Raw genomic sequence first — 14295 nt, forward strand, 5'->3', positions numbered from 1 at the left:
CTGCTGTTGCCTTCTTCTAGGCAGTGCCTTTACAAGACAGGTGGCCACAGGCACTATGAACAATCTTTAGGGATTGTCTGCCTTTAGGACTTGCGATATGCACCAGCTGCTCACACAGCCATTGACCACTTGCTCCCATGGCTTCATATGACCCTGATCTGGGGGGCTAAGCAGGTGCTACACCTTGTCCAAGGGCGACCTGCAGGCTAGCAGAGGGAAGGAGTGCCTTGCACTTCCTTTGGAAGAGACTTATCTCCACGCCACATGAAACCTAACACTGCCGTTCCTGAAACAGTATCAGTCCTGGACCGTACTCAGTCCCGAATGGATAAGGGGGGGCAGATCTTTCCTTGAACCCTGATCTCAGGTTCCCTGCTGGAATAGAAAGAGGTTCTTCAGCCCAACCACGCCCAGACTGACTACCTGGGTTGTCCCATTTTCCTGCATTAGGCCCCTACCCCTCAAAACCTTTCCTAATTGTACCAGCCTAAATGCTCATTAAACATTATTCAGCTCGAACACTTCCTCTGGCAGCTTGTTCCATATCCCCAACACCCTGTGTGTGAAAACGTTGCCCGTCGTCCCCGTCAAATCTTTTCCCTCTCACTATAAACTTACACGTGTAGTTTCAGACTCCCTTACCCTGGGGAAAAGAATATTACTGCCAACCTTATCTATGTCTCCTATAAGCTTAGACATTTCTCCTATGACCACCCATATTCCCTGGGCCCCTGGTGTAAGCCGGACAGTTTCAGAGTGTTTCAGCTCCAAGAGTAGGGGTCAGTGTCAGATGCTCTCACATAACAACTCTAACGGCGGGTGGGACTGTCCACCCCCCCCCCCGGCTCCCCAGGGCCCCTCTGTTATCATGGATGGGGCATTGATAGTGAGTCATTGACGATGCAGTTACAAAGGACATTTCTTAATATACCTTTATATTTAAAATCACACTCACAAAGTGAAAATCAAATTCTTTTGAACAAACTCACCCAAATAACCCATTCTGACATGTCTGTCCATGGCCTCCTCTACTGCCGTGCTGAGACCAAACTCGAGAGCAACACCTCGTTCTGTCTGGAAAGCCTCCACTTGATGGCATAAACATCAATTTCTCCAACATCCAACCCTCCCCTCCTCCTCTCTTTTTCCATTCCCCATACTGGTTCCCCTCTTACCCCTTCTGTCCTCCTCACCTGCCCAGCACCTCCCTCTGGTTCTTTCCCTTCCTCCCACAGTCCAGTCCACTCTCCTCCCCATCAGATTCCTTCTTCAGTCCTTTACCACTTCCATCTATCAGCCCCAGCTTCACACCTCCTCCCTCCTCCTCACCCACACTCCCCCTCACCTATCAGCCCCAGCTTCTCACCTCCTCCCTCCTCCCTACCCACATTCCCCCCTCACCAATCACCCCCAGCTTCTCACCTCATCCCTCCTCCTCACCCACACTCCCCCCTCACCAATCACCCCCAGCTTCTCACCTCATCCCTCCTCCTCACCCACACTCCCCCTCACCTCATCCCTCCTCCCTACCCACACTCCCCCCTCACCTATCACCCCCAGCTTCTCACCTCATCCCTCCTCCCTACCCACACTCCCCCTCACCTATCAGCCCCAGCTTCTCACCTCATCCCTCCTCCCTACCCACACTCCCCCCCTCACCTATCACCCCCAGTTTCTCACCTCATCCCTCCTCCCTACCCACACTCCCCCCCTCACCTATCACCCCCAGTTTCTCACCTCATCCCTCCTCCCCACCCACACTCCCCCCTCACCTATCACCCCCAGCTTCACACGTCATCCCTCCTCCCTACCCACACTCCCCCCTCACCTATCACCACCAGCTTCTCACCTCATCCCTCCTCCCTACCCACACTCCCCCTCACCTCATCCCTCCTCCCTACCCACACTCTCCCCCTCACCTCTCACCCCCAGCTTCTCACCTCATCCCTCCTCCCTACCCACACTCCCCCTCACCTCATCCCTCCTCCCTACCCACACTCCCCCCTCACCTATCACCCCCAGTTTCTCACCTCATCCCTCCTCCCTACCCACACTCCCCCCTCACCTATCACCCCCAGTTTCTCACCTCATCCCTCCTCCCCACCCACACTACCCCCTCACCTATCACCCTCACCTTCTCACCTCATCCCTCCTCCCCACCCACACTCCCCCCTCACCTATCACCCCCAGTTTCTCACCTCATCCCTCCTCCCCACCCACACTCCCCCCTCACCTATCACCCCCAGTTTCTCACCTCATCCCTCCTCCCTACCCACACTCCCCCCCTCACCTATCGCCCCCAGTTTCTCACCTCATCCCTCCCCCCCACCCACACTCCCCCCTCACCTATCACCCCCCGTTTCTCACCTCATCCCTCCTCCCCACCCACACTCCCCCCTCACCAATCACCCCCAGCTTCTCACCTCATCCCTCCTCCCTACCCACACTCCCCCCTCACCTATCACCCCCAGCTTCTCACCTCATCCCTCCTCCCTACCCACACTCCCCCTCACCTCATCCCTCCTCCCTACCCACACTCTCCCCCTCACCTATCACCCCCAGCTTCTCACCTCATCCCTCCTCCCTACCCACACTCCCCCTCACCTCATCCCTCCTCCCTACCCACACTCCCCCTCACCTATCACCCCCAGCTTCTAACCTCATCCCTCCTCCCTACCCACACTCCCCCTCACCTCATCCCTCCTCCCTACCCACACACCCCCAGCTCCTCACCTCATCCCTCCTCCCCACCCACACTCCCCCAGCTTCTCACCTCATCCCTCCTCCCTACCCACACTCCCCCTCACCTATCACCCCCCAGCGCCTCACATCCCTCCTCCCCACCCACACTCCCCCTCACCTATCACCCCCCAGATCACCTCATCCCTCCTCCCCACCCACACTCCCCCCTCACCTGTCACCCCCCAGCTTCTCACCTCATCCCTCCTCCCCACCCACACTCCCCCCTCACCTATCACCCCTCAGCTCCTCACCTCCTCCCTACCCACACTCCCCCTCACCTATCACCCCCCAACTTCTCACCTCATCCCTCCTCCCTACCCACCACTCACCTCACCTATTACCCCCAGCTTCTCACCTCACCCCTCCTCCCTACCCACCACTCACCTCACCTATCACCCCCAGCTTCTCACCTCATCCCTCCTCCCCACCCACACTCCCCCCTCACCTATCACCCTCAGCTTCTCAGCTCATCCCTCCTCCCCACCCACACTCCCCCCTCACCAATCACCCCCAGCTTCTCACCTCATCCCTCCTCCCTACCCACACTCCTCACCTATCACCCCCAGCTCCTCACCTCCTCCCTCCACCCTACCCACACTCCCCCTCACCTATCATCCCCAGCTTCTCACCTCCTCCCTCCTCCCTACCCACACTCCCCCTCACCTATCACCCCCAGCTCCTCACCTCATCCCTCCTCCCCACCCACACTCCCCCTCACCTATCACCCCCCAGCTTCTCACCTCATCCCTCCTCCCCAACCACACTCCCCCTCACCTATCACCCCCAGCTTCTCACCTCCTCCCTACCCACACTCCCCCTCACCTATCACCCCCCAACTTCTCACCTCATCCCTACTCCCTACCCACCACTCACCTCACCTATTACCCCCAGCTTCGCACCTCACCCCTCCTCCCTACCCACACTCCCCCTCACCTATCACCCCCAGCTTCTCACCTCATCCATCCTCCCTACCCACACTCCCCCCTCACCTATCACCCTCCTGCTCCTCACCTCATCCATCCTCCTCCCCCACATTCCCCCTCACCTATCACCCCCCAGCTTCTCACCTCATCCCTCCAACCTACCCACACTCCCCCTCACCTATCAACCCCAGCTCCTCACCTCATCCCTCCTCCCTACCCACACTCCCCCTCACCTATTACCCCCAGCTTCTCACCTCATCCCTCCTCCCTACCCACACTCCCCCTCACCTATCACCCCCAGCTTCTCACCTCATCCCTCCTCCCTACCCACACTCCCTCCTCACCTCATCCAACCTCCCTACCCACACTCCCCCCTCACCTATCACCCTCCTGCTCCTCACCTCATCCATCCTCCTCCCCCACATTCCCCCTCACCTATCACCCCCCAGCTTCTCACCTCATCCCTCCAACCTACCCACACTCCCCCTCACCTATCAACCCCAGCTCCTCACCTCATCCCTCCTCCCTACCCACACTCCCCCTCACCTATTACCCCCAGCTTCTCACCTCATCCCTCCTCCCTACCCACACTCCCCCTCACCTATCACCCCCAGCTTCTCACCTCATCCCTCCTCCCTACCCACACTCCCCCCTCACCTATCACCCTCCTGCTCCCCACCTCATCCATCCTCCTCCCCCACATTCCCCCTCACCTATCACCCCCAGCTCCTCACCTCCTCCATCCACCCTACCCACACTCCCCCTCACCTATCACCCCCATCTTCTCACCTCCTCCCTCCTCCCTACCCACACTCCCCCTCACCTATCATCCCAGCTTCTCACCTCATCCTTCCACCTCACCCACACTCCCCCTCACCTATCACCCCCAGCTTCTCACCTCATCCCTCCTCCCTACCCACACTCCCCCTCACCTATCACCCCCAGCTTCTCACCTCATCCCTCCTCCCTACCCACACTCCCTCCTCACCTCTTCCATCCTCCCTACCCACACTCCCCCCCCACCTATCACCCTCCTGCTCCTCACCTCATCCATCCTCCTCCCCCACATTCCCCCTCACCTATCAACCCCAGCTCCTCACCTCATCCCTCCTCCCTACCCACACTCCCTCTCATTATTACCCCCAGCTTCTCACCACATCCCTCCTCCCTACCCACACTCCCCCTCACCTATCACCCCGGTTTCTCACCTCCTCCCTCCTCCCTACCCACACTCCCCTCACCTATCACCCCCAGCTTCTCACCTCCTCCCTCCTCCCTACCCACACTCCCTCCTCACCTCATCCAACCTCCCTACCCACACTCCCCCCTCACCTATCACCCTCCTGCTCCTCACCTCATCCATCCTCCTCCCCCACATTCCCCCTCACCTATCACCCCCAGCTCCTCACCTCCTCCATCCACCCTACCCACACTCCCCCTCACCTATCACCCCTATCTTCTCACCTCCTCCCTCCTCCCTACCCACACTCCCCCTCACCTATCACCCCCAGCTCCTCCCCTCCTCCCTCCTCCCTACCCACACTCCCCCTCACCTATCATCCCAGCTTCTCACCTCATCCTTCCACCTCACTCACACTCCCCCTCACCTATCACCCCCAGCTTCTCACCTCATCCCTCCTCCCTACCCACACTCCCCCTCACCTATCACCCCCAGCTTCTAACCTCATCCCTCCTCCCTACCCACACTCCCCCTCACCTCATCCCTCCTCCCTACCCACACACCCCCAGCTCCTCACCTCATCCCTCCTCCCCACCCGCACTCCCCCAGCTTCTCACCTCATCCCTCCTCCCTACCCACACTCCCCCTCACCTATCACCCCCCAGCGCCTCACATCCCTCCTCCCCACCCACACTCCCCCTCACCTATCACCCCCCAGATCACCTCATCCCTCCTCCCCACCCACACTCCCCCCTCACCTGTCACCCCCCAGCTTCTCACCTCATCCCTCCTCCCCACCCACACTCCCCCCTCACCTATCACCCCTCAGCTCCTCACCTCCTCCCTACCCACACTCCCCCTCACCTATCACCCCCCAACTTCTCACCTCATCCCTCCTCCCTACCCACCACTCACCTCACCTATTACCCCCAGCTTCTCACCTCACCCCTCCTCCCTACCCACCACTCACCTCACCTATCACCCCCAGCTTCTCACCTCATCCCTCCTCCCCACCCACACTCCCCCCTCACCTATCACCCTCAGCTTCTCAGCTCATCCCTCCTCCCCACCCACACTCCCCCCTCACCAATCACCCCCAGCTTCTCACCTCATCCCTCCTCCCTACCCACACTCCTCACCTATCACCCCCAGCTCCTCACCTCCTCCCTCCACCCTACCCACACTCCCCCTCACCTATCATCCCCAGCTTCTCACCTCCTCCCTCCTCCCTACCCACACTCCCCCTCACCTATCACCCCCAGCTCCTCACCTCATCCCTCCTCCCCACCCACACTCCCCCTCACCTATCACCCCCCAGCTTCTCACCTCATCCCTCCTCCCCAACCACACTCCCCCTCACCTATCACCCCCTGCTTCTCACCTCCTCCCTACCCACACTCCCCCTCACCTATCACCCCCCAACTTCTCACCTCATCCCTACTCCCTACCCACCACTCACCTCACCTATTACCCCCAGCTTCTCACCTCACCCCTCCTCCCTACCCACACTCCCCCTCACCTATTACCCCCAGCTTCTCACCTCACCCCTCCTCCCTACCCACACTCCCCCTCACCTATCACCCCCAGCTTCTCACCTCATCCCTCCTCCCCACCCACACTACCCCCTCACCTATCACCCTCACCTTCTCACCTCATCCCTCCTCCCCACCCACACTCCCCCCTCACCTATCACCCCCAGCTTCTCACCTCATCCCTCCTCCCCACCCACACTCCCCCTCACCTATCACCACCAGTTTCTCACCTCATCCCTCCTCCTCACCCACACTCCCCCCACCTATCACCCCCAGCTTCACACCTCATCCCCCCTCCCTACCCACACTCCCCCTCACCTATCACCCCCAGTTTCTCACCTCATCCAACCTCCCTACCCACACTCCCCCCTCACCTATCACCCCCAGTTTCTCACCTCATCCCTCCTCCCCACCCACACTCCCCCCTCACCTATCACCCCCAGTTTCTCACCTCATCCCTCCTCCCTACCCACACTCCCCCCCTCACCTATCGCCCCCAGTTTCTCACCTCATCCCTCCCCCCCACCCACACTCCCCCCTCACCTATCACCCCCAGTTTCTCACCTCATCCCTCCTCCCCACCCACACTCCCCCCTCACCAATCACCCCCAGCTTCTCACCTCATCCCTCCTCCCTACCCACACTCCCCCCTCACCTATCACCCCCAGCTTCTCACCTCATCCCTCCTCCCTACCCACACTCCCCCTCACCTCATCCCTCCTCCCTACCCACACTCTCCCCCTCACCTATCACCCCCAGCTTCTCACCTCATCCCTCCTCCCTACCCACACTCCCCCTCACCTCATCCCTCCTCCCTACCCACACTCCCCCTCACCTATCACCCCCAGCTTCTAACCTCATCCCTCCTCCCTACCCACACTCCCCCTCACCTCATCCCTCCTCCCTACCCACACACCCCCAGCTCCTCACCTCATCCCTCCTCCCCACCCACACTCCCCCAGCTTCTCACCTCATCCCTCCTCCCTACCCACACTCCCCCTCACCTATCACCCCCCAGCGCCTCACATCCCTCCTCCCCACCCACACTCCCCCTCACCTATCACCCCCCAGATCACCTCATCCCTCCTCCCCACCCACACTCCCCCCTCACCTGTCACCCCCCAGCTTCTCACCTCATCCCTCCTCCCCACCCACACTCCCCCCTCACCTATCACCCCTCAGCTCCTCACCTCCTCCCTACCCACACTCCCCCTCACCTATCACCCCCCAACTTCTCACCTCATCCCTCCTCCCTACCCACCAGTCACCTCACCTATTACCCCCAGCTTCTCACCTCACCCCTCCTCCCTACCCACCACTCACCTCACCTATCACCCCCAGCTTCTCACCTCATACCTCCTCCCCACCCACACTCCCCCCTCACCTATCACCCTCAGCTTCTCAGCTCATCCCTCCTCCCCACCCACACTCCCCCCTCACCAATCACCCCCAGCTTCTCACCTCATCCCTCCTCCCTACCCACACTCCTCACCTATCACCCCCAGCTCCTCACCTCCTCCCTCCACCCTACCCACACTCCCCCTCACCTATCATCCCCAGCTTCTCACCTCCTCCCTCCTCCCTACCCACACTCCCCCTCACCTATCACCCCCAGCTCCTCACCTCATCCCTCCTCCCCACCCACACTCCCCCTCACCTATCACCCCCCAGCTTCTCACCTCATCCCTCCTCCCCAACCACACTCCCCCTCACCTATCACCCCCAGCTTCTCACCTCCTCCCTACCCAGACTCCCCCTCACCTATCACCCCCCAACTTCTCACCTCATCCCTACTCCCTACCCACCACTCACCTCACCTATTACCCCCAGCTTCTCACCTCACCCCTCCTCCCTACCCACACTCCCCCTCACCTATCACCCCCAGCTTCTCACCTCATCCATCCTCCCTACCCACACTCCCCCCTCACCTATCACCCTCCTGCTCCTCACCTCATCCATCCTCCTCCCCCACATTCCCCCTCACCTATCACCCCCCAGCTTCTCACCTCATCCCTCCAACCTACCCACACTCCCCCTCACCTATCAACCCCAGCTCCTCACCTCATCCCTCCTCCCTACCCACACTCCCCCTCACCTATTACCCCCAGCTTCTCACCTCATCCCTCCTCCCTACCCACACTCCCCCTCACCTATCACCCCCAGCTTCTCACCTCATCCCTCCTCCCTACCCACACTCCCTCCTCACCTCATCCAACCTCCCTACCCACACTCCCCCCTCACCTATCACCCTCCTGCTCCTCACCTCATCCATCCTCCTCCCCCACATTCCCCCTCACCTATCACCCCCCAGCTTCTCACCTCATCCCTCCAACCTACCCACACTCCCCCTCACCTATCAACCCCAGCTCCTCACCTCATTCCTCCTCCCTACCCACACTCCCCCTCACCTATTACCCCCAGCTTCTCACCTCATCCCTCCTCCCTACCCACACTCCCCCTCACCTATCACCCCCAGCTTCTCACCTCATCCCTCCTCCCTACCCACACTCCCCCCTCACCTATCACCCTCCTGCTCCTCACCTCATCCATCCTCCTCCCCCACATTCCCCCTCACCTATCACCCCCAGCTCCTCACCTCCTCCATCCACCCTACCCACACTCCCCCTCACCTATCACCCCCATCTTCTCACCTCCTCCCTCCTCCCTACCCACACTCCCCCTCACCTATCATCCCAGCTTCTCACCTCATCCTTCCACCTCACCCACACTCCCCCTCACCTATCACCCCCAGCTTCTCACCTCATCCCTCCTCCCTACCCACACTCCCCCTCACCTATCACCCCCAGCTTCTCACCTCATCCCTCCTCCCTACCCACACTCCCTCCTCACCTCTTCCATCCTCCCTACCCACACTCCCCCCCCCACCTATCACCCTCCTGCTCCTCACCTCATCCATCCTCCTCCCCCACATTCCCCCTCACCTATCAACCCCAGCTCCTCACCTCATCCCTCCTCCCTACCCACACTCCCTCTCATTATTACCCCCAGCTTCTCACCACATCCCTCCTCCCTACCCACACTCCCCCTCACCTATCACCCCGGTTTCTCACCTCCTCCCTCCTCCCTACCCACACTCCCCTCACCTATCACCCCCAGCTTCTCACCTCCTCCCTCCTCCCTACCCACACTCCCTCCTCACCTCATCCAACCTCCCTACCCACACTCCCCCCTCACCTATCACCCTCCTGCTCCTCACCTCATCCATCCTCCTCCCCCACATTCCCCCTCACCTATCACCCCCAGCTCCTCACCTCCTCCATCCACCCTACCCACACTCCCCCTCACCTATCACCCCTATCTTCTCACCTCCTCCCTCCTCCCTACCCACACTCCCCCTCACCTATCACCCCCAGCTCCTCACCTCCTCCCTCCTCCCTACCCACACTCCCCCTCACCTATCATCCCAGCTTCTCACCTCATCCTTCCACCTCACCCACACTCCCCCTCACCTATCACCCCCAGCTTCTCACCTCATCCCTCCTCCCTACCCACACTCCCCCTCACCTATCACCCCCAGCTTCTAACCTCATCCCTCCTCCCTACCCACACTCCCCCTCACCTCATCCCTCCTCCCTACCCACACACCCCCAGCTCCTCACCTCATCCCTCCTCCCCACCCACACTCCCCCAGCTTCTCACCACATCCCTCCTCCCTACCCACACTCCCCCTCACCTATCACCCCCCAGCGCCTCACATCCCTCCTCCCCACCCACACTCCCCCTCACCTATCACCCCCCAGATCACCTCATCCCTCCTCCCCACCCACACTCCCCCCTCACCTGTCACCCCCCAGCTTCTCACCTCATCCCTCCTCCCCACCCACACTCCCCCCTCACCTATCACCCCTCAGCTCCTCACCTCCTCCCTACCCACACTCCCCCTCACCTATCACCCCCCAACTTCTCACCTCATCCCTCCTCCCTACCCACCACTCACCTCACCTATTACCCCCAGCTTCTCACCTCACCCCTCCTCCCTACCCACCACTCATCTCACCTATCACCCCCAGCTTCTCACCTCATCCCTCCTCCCCACCCACACTCCCCCCTCACCTATCACCCTCAGCTTCTCAGCTCATCCCTCCTCCCCACCCACACTCCCCCCTCACCAATCACCCCCAGCTTCTCACCTCATCCCTCCTCCCTACCCACACTCCTCACCTATCACCCCCAGCTCCTCACCTCCTCCCTCCACCCTACCCACACTCCCCCTCACCTATCATCCCCAGCTTCTCACCTCCTCCCTCCTCCCTACCCACACTCCCCCTCACCTATCACCCCCAGCTCCTCACCTCATCCCTCCTCCCCACCCACACTCCCCCTCACCTATCACCCCCCAGCTTCTCACCTCATCCCTCCTCCCCAACCACACTCCCCCTCACCTATCACCCCCAGCTTCTCACCTCCTCCCTACCCACACTCCCCCTCACCTATCACCCCCCAACTTCTCACCTCATCCCTACTCCCTACCCACCACTCACCTCACCTATTACCCCCAGCTTCTCACCTCACCCCTCCTCCCTACCCACACTCCCCCTCACCTATCACCCCCAGCTTCTCACCTCATCCATCCTCCCTACCCACACTCCCCCCTCACCTATCACCCTCCTGCTCCTCACCTCATCCATCCTCCTCCCCCACATTCCCCCTCACCTATCACCCCCCAGCTTCTCACCTCATCCCTCCAACCTACCCACACTCCCCCTCACCTATCAACCCCAGCTCCTCACCTCATCCCTCCTCCCTACCCACACTCCCCCTCACCTATTACCCCCAGCTTCTCACCTCATCCCTCCTCCCTACCCACACTCCCCCTCACCTATCACCCCCAGCTTCTCACCTCATCCCTCCTCCCTACCCACACTCCCTCCTCACCTCATCCAACCTCCCTACCCACACTCCCCCCTCACCTATCACCCTCCTGCTCCTCACCTCATCCATCCTCCTCCCCCACATTCCCCCTCACCTATCACCCCCAGCTTCTCACCTCATCCCTCCAACCTACCCACACTCCCCCTCACCTATCAACCCCAGCTCCTCACCTCATCCCTCCTCCCTACCCACACTCCCCCTCACCTATTACCCCCAGCTTCTCACCTCATCCCTCCTCCCTACCCACACTCCCCCTCACCTATCACCCCCAGCTTCTCACCTCATCCCTCCTCCCTACCCACACTCCCCCCTCACCTATCACCCTCCTGCTCCTCACCTCATCCATCCTCCTCCCCCACATTCCCCCTCACCTATCACCCCCAGCTCCTCACCTCCTCCATCCACCCTACCCACACTCCCCCTCACCTATCACCCCCATCTTCTCACCTCCTCCCTCCTCCCTACCCACACTCCCCCTCACCTATCATCCCAGCTTCTCACCTCATCCTTCCACCTCACCCACACTCCCCCCTCACCTATCACCCCCAGCTTCTCACCTCATCCCTCCTCCCTACCCACACTCCCCCTCACCTATCACCCCCAGCTTCTCACCTCATCCCTCCTCCCTACCCACACTCCCTCCTCACCTCTTCCATCCTCCCTACCCACACTCCCCCCCACCTATCACCCTCCTGCTCCTCACCTCATCCATCCTCCTCCCCCACATTCCCCCTCACCTATCAACCCCAGCTCCTCACCTCATCCCTCCTCCCTACCCACACTCCCTCTCATTATTACCCCCAGCTTCTCACCTCATCCCTCCTCCCTACCCACACTCCCCCTCACCTATCACCCCGGTTTCTCACCTCCTCCCTCCTCCCTACCCACACTCCCCTCACCTATCACCCCCAGCTTCTCACCTCCTCCCTCCTCCCTACCCACACTCCCTCCTCACCTCATCCAACCTCCCTACCCACACTCCCCCCTCACCTATCACCCTCCTGCTCCTCACCTCATGCATCCTCCTCCCCCACATTCCCCCTCACCTATCACCCCCAGCTCCTCACCTCCTCCATCCACCCTACCCACACTCCCCCTCACCTATCACACCTATCTTCTCACCTCCTCCCTCCTCCCTACCCACACTCCCCCTCACCTATCACCCCCAGCTCCTCACCTCCTCCCTCCTCCCTACCCACACTCCCCCTCACCTATCATCCCAGCTTCTCACCTCATCCTCCCACCTCACCCACACTCCCCCTCACCTATCACCCCCAGCTTCTCACCTCATCCCTCCTCCCTACCCACACTCCCCCTCACCTATCACCCCCAGCTTCTCACCTCATCGCTCCTCCCTACCCACACTCCCTCCTCACCTCTTCCATCCTCCCTACCCACACTCCCCCCCACCTATCACCCTCCTGCTCCTCACCTCATCCATCCTCCTCCCCCACATTCCCCCTCACCTATCACCCCCCAGCTTCTCACCTCATCCCTCCAACCTACCCACACTCCACCTCACCTATCACCCCCATCTTCTCACTTCATCCCTCCACCTCACCCACACTCCCCCTCACCTATCACCCCCAGCTTCTCACCTCATCCATCCTCCCTACCCACACTCCCCCCTCACCTATCACCCTCCTGCTCCTCACCTCATCCATCCTCCTCCCCCACATTCCCCCTCACCTATCACCCCCCAGCTTCTCACCTCATCCCTCCAACCTACCCACACTCCCCCTCACCTATCAACCCCAGCTCCTCACCTCATCCCTCCTCCCTACCCACACTCCCCCTCACCTATTACCCCCAGCTTCTCACCTCATCCCTCCTCCCTACCCACACTCCCCCTCACCTATTACCCCCAGCTTCTCACCTCATCCCTCCTCCCTACCCACACTCCCTCTTCACCTCATCCAACCTCCCTACCCACACTCCCCCTCACCTATCACCCTCCTGCTCCTCACCTCATCCATCCTCCTCCCCCACATTCCCCCTCACCTATCACCCCCAGTTTCTCACCTCATCCCTCCTCCCCACCCACAATCCCCCCTCACCTATCACCCTCAGCTTCTCACCTCATCCCTCCTCCCCACCCACACTCCCCCCTCACCAATCACCCCCAGCTTCTCACCTCATCCCTCCTCCCTACCCACACTCCCCCTCACCTATCACCCCCAGCTTCTCACCTCATCCCTCCTCCCTACCCACACTCCCCCCCTCACCTATCACCCCCAGTTTCTCACCTCATCCCTCCTCCCTACCCACACTCCCCCCTCACCTATCACCCCCAGTTTCTCACCTCATCCCTCCTCCCCACCCACACTCCACCCGCACCTATCACCCCCAGCTTCACACGTCATCCCTCCTCCCTACCCACACTCCTCCCTCACCTATCACCACCAGCTTCTCACCTCATCCCTCCTCCCTACCCACACTCCCCCTCACCTCATCCCTCCTCCCTACCCACACTCTCCCCCTCACCTCTCACCCCCAGCTTCTCACCTCATCCCTCCTCCCTACCCACACTCCCCCTCACCTCATCCCTCCTCCCTACCCACACTCCCCCCTCACCTATCACCCCCAGTTTCTCACCTCATCCCTCCTCCCTACCCACACTCCCCCCTCACCTATCACCCCCAGTTTCTCACCTCATCCCTCCTCCCCACCCACACTACCCCCTAACCTATCACCCTCAGCTTCTCACCTCATCCCTCCTCCCCACCCACACTCCCCCCTCACCTATCACCCCCAGCTTCTCAGCTCATCCCTCCTCCCCACCCACACTCCCCCTCACCTATCACCACCAGTTTCTCACCTCATCCCTCCTCCTCACCCACACTCCCCCCACCTATCACCCCCAGCTTCACACCTCATCCCCCCTCCCTACCCACACTCCCCTCACCTATCACCCCCAGTTTCTCACCTCATCCCTCCTCCCTACCCACACTCCCCCCTCACCTATCACCCCCAGTTTCTCACCTCATCCCTCCTCCCCACCCACACTCCCCCCTCACCTATCACC

This window comes from Mobula birostris, chromosome 15 (genome assembly GCF_030028105.1).
Source record: "Mobula birostris isolate sMobBir1 chromosome 15, sMobBir1.hap1, whole genome shotgun sequence".
Classification (NCBI taxonomy): domain Eukaryota; kingdom Metazoa; phylum Chordata; class Chondrichthyes; order Myliobatiformes; family Myliobatidae; genus Mobula; species Mobula birostris.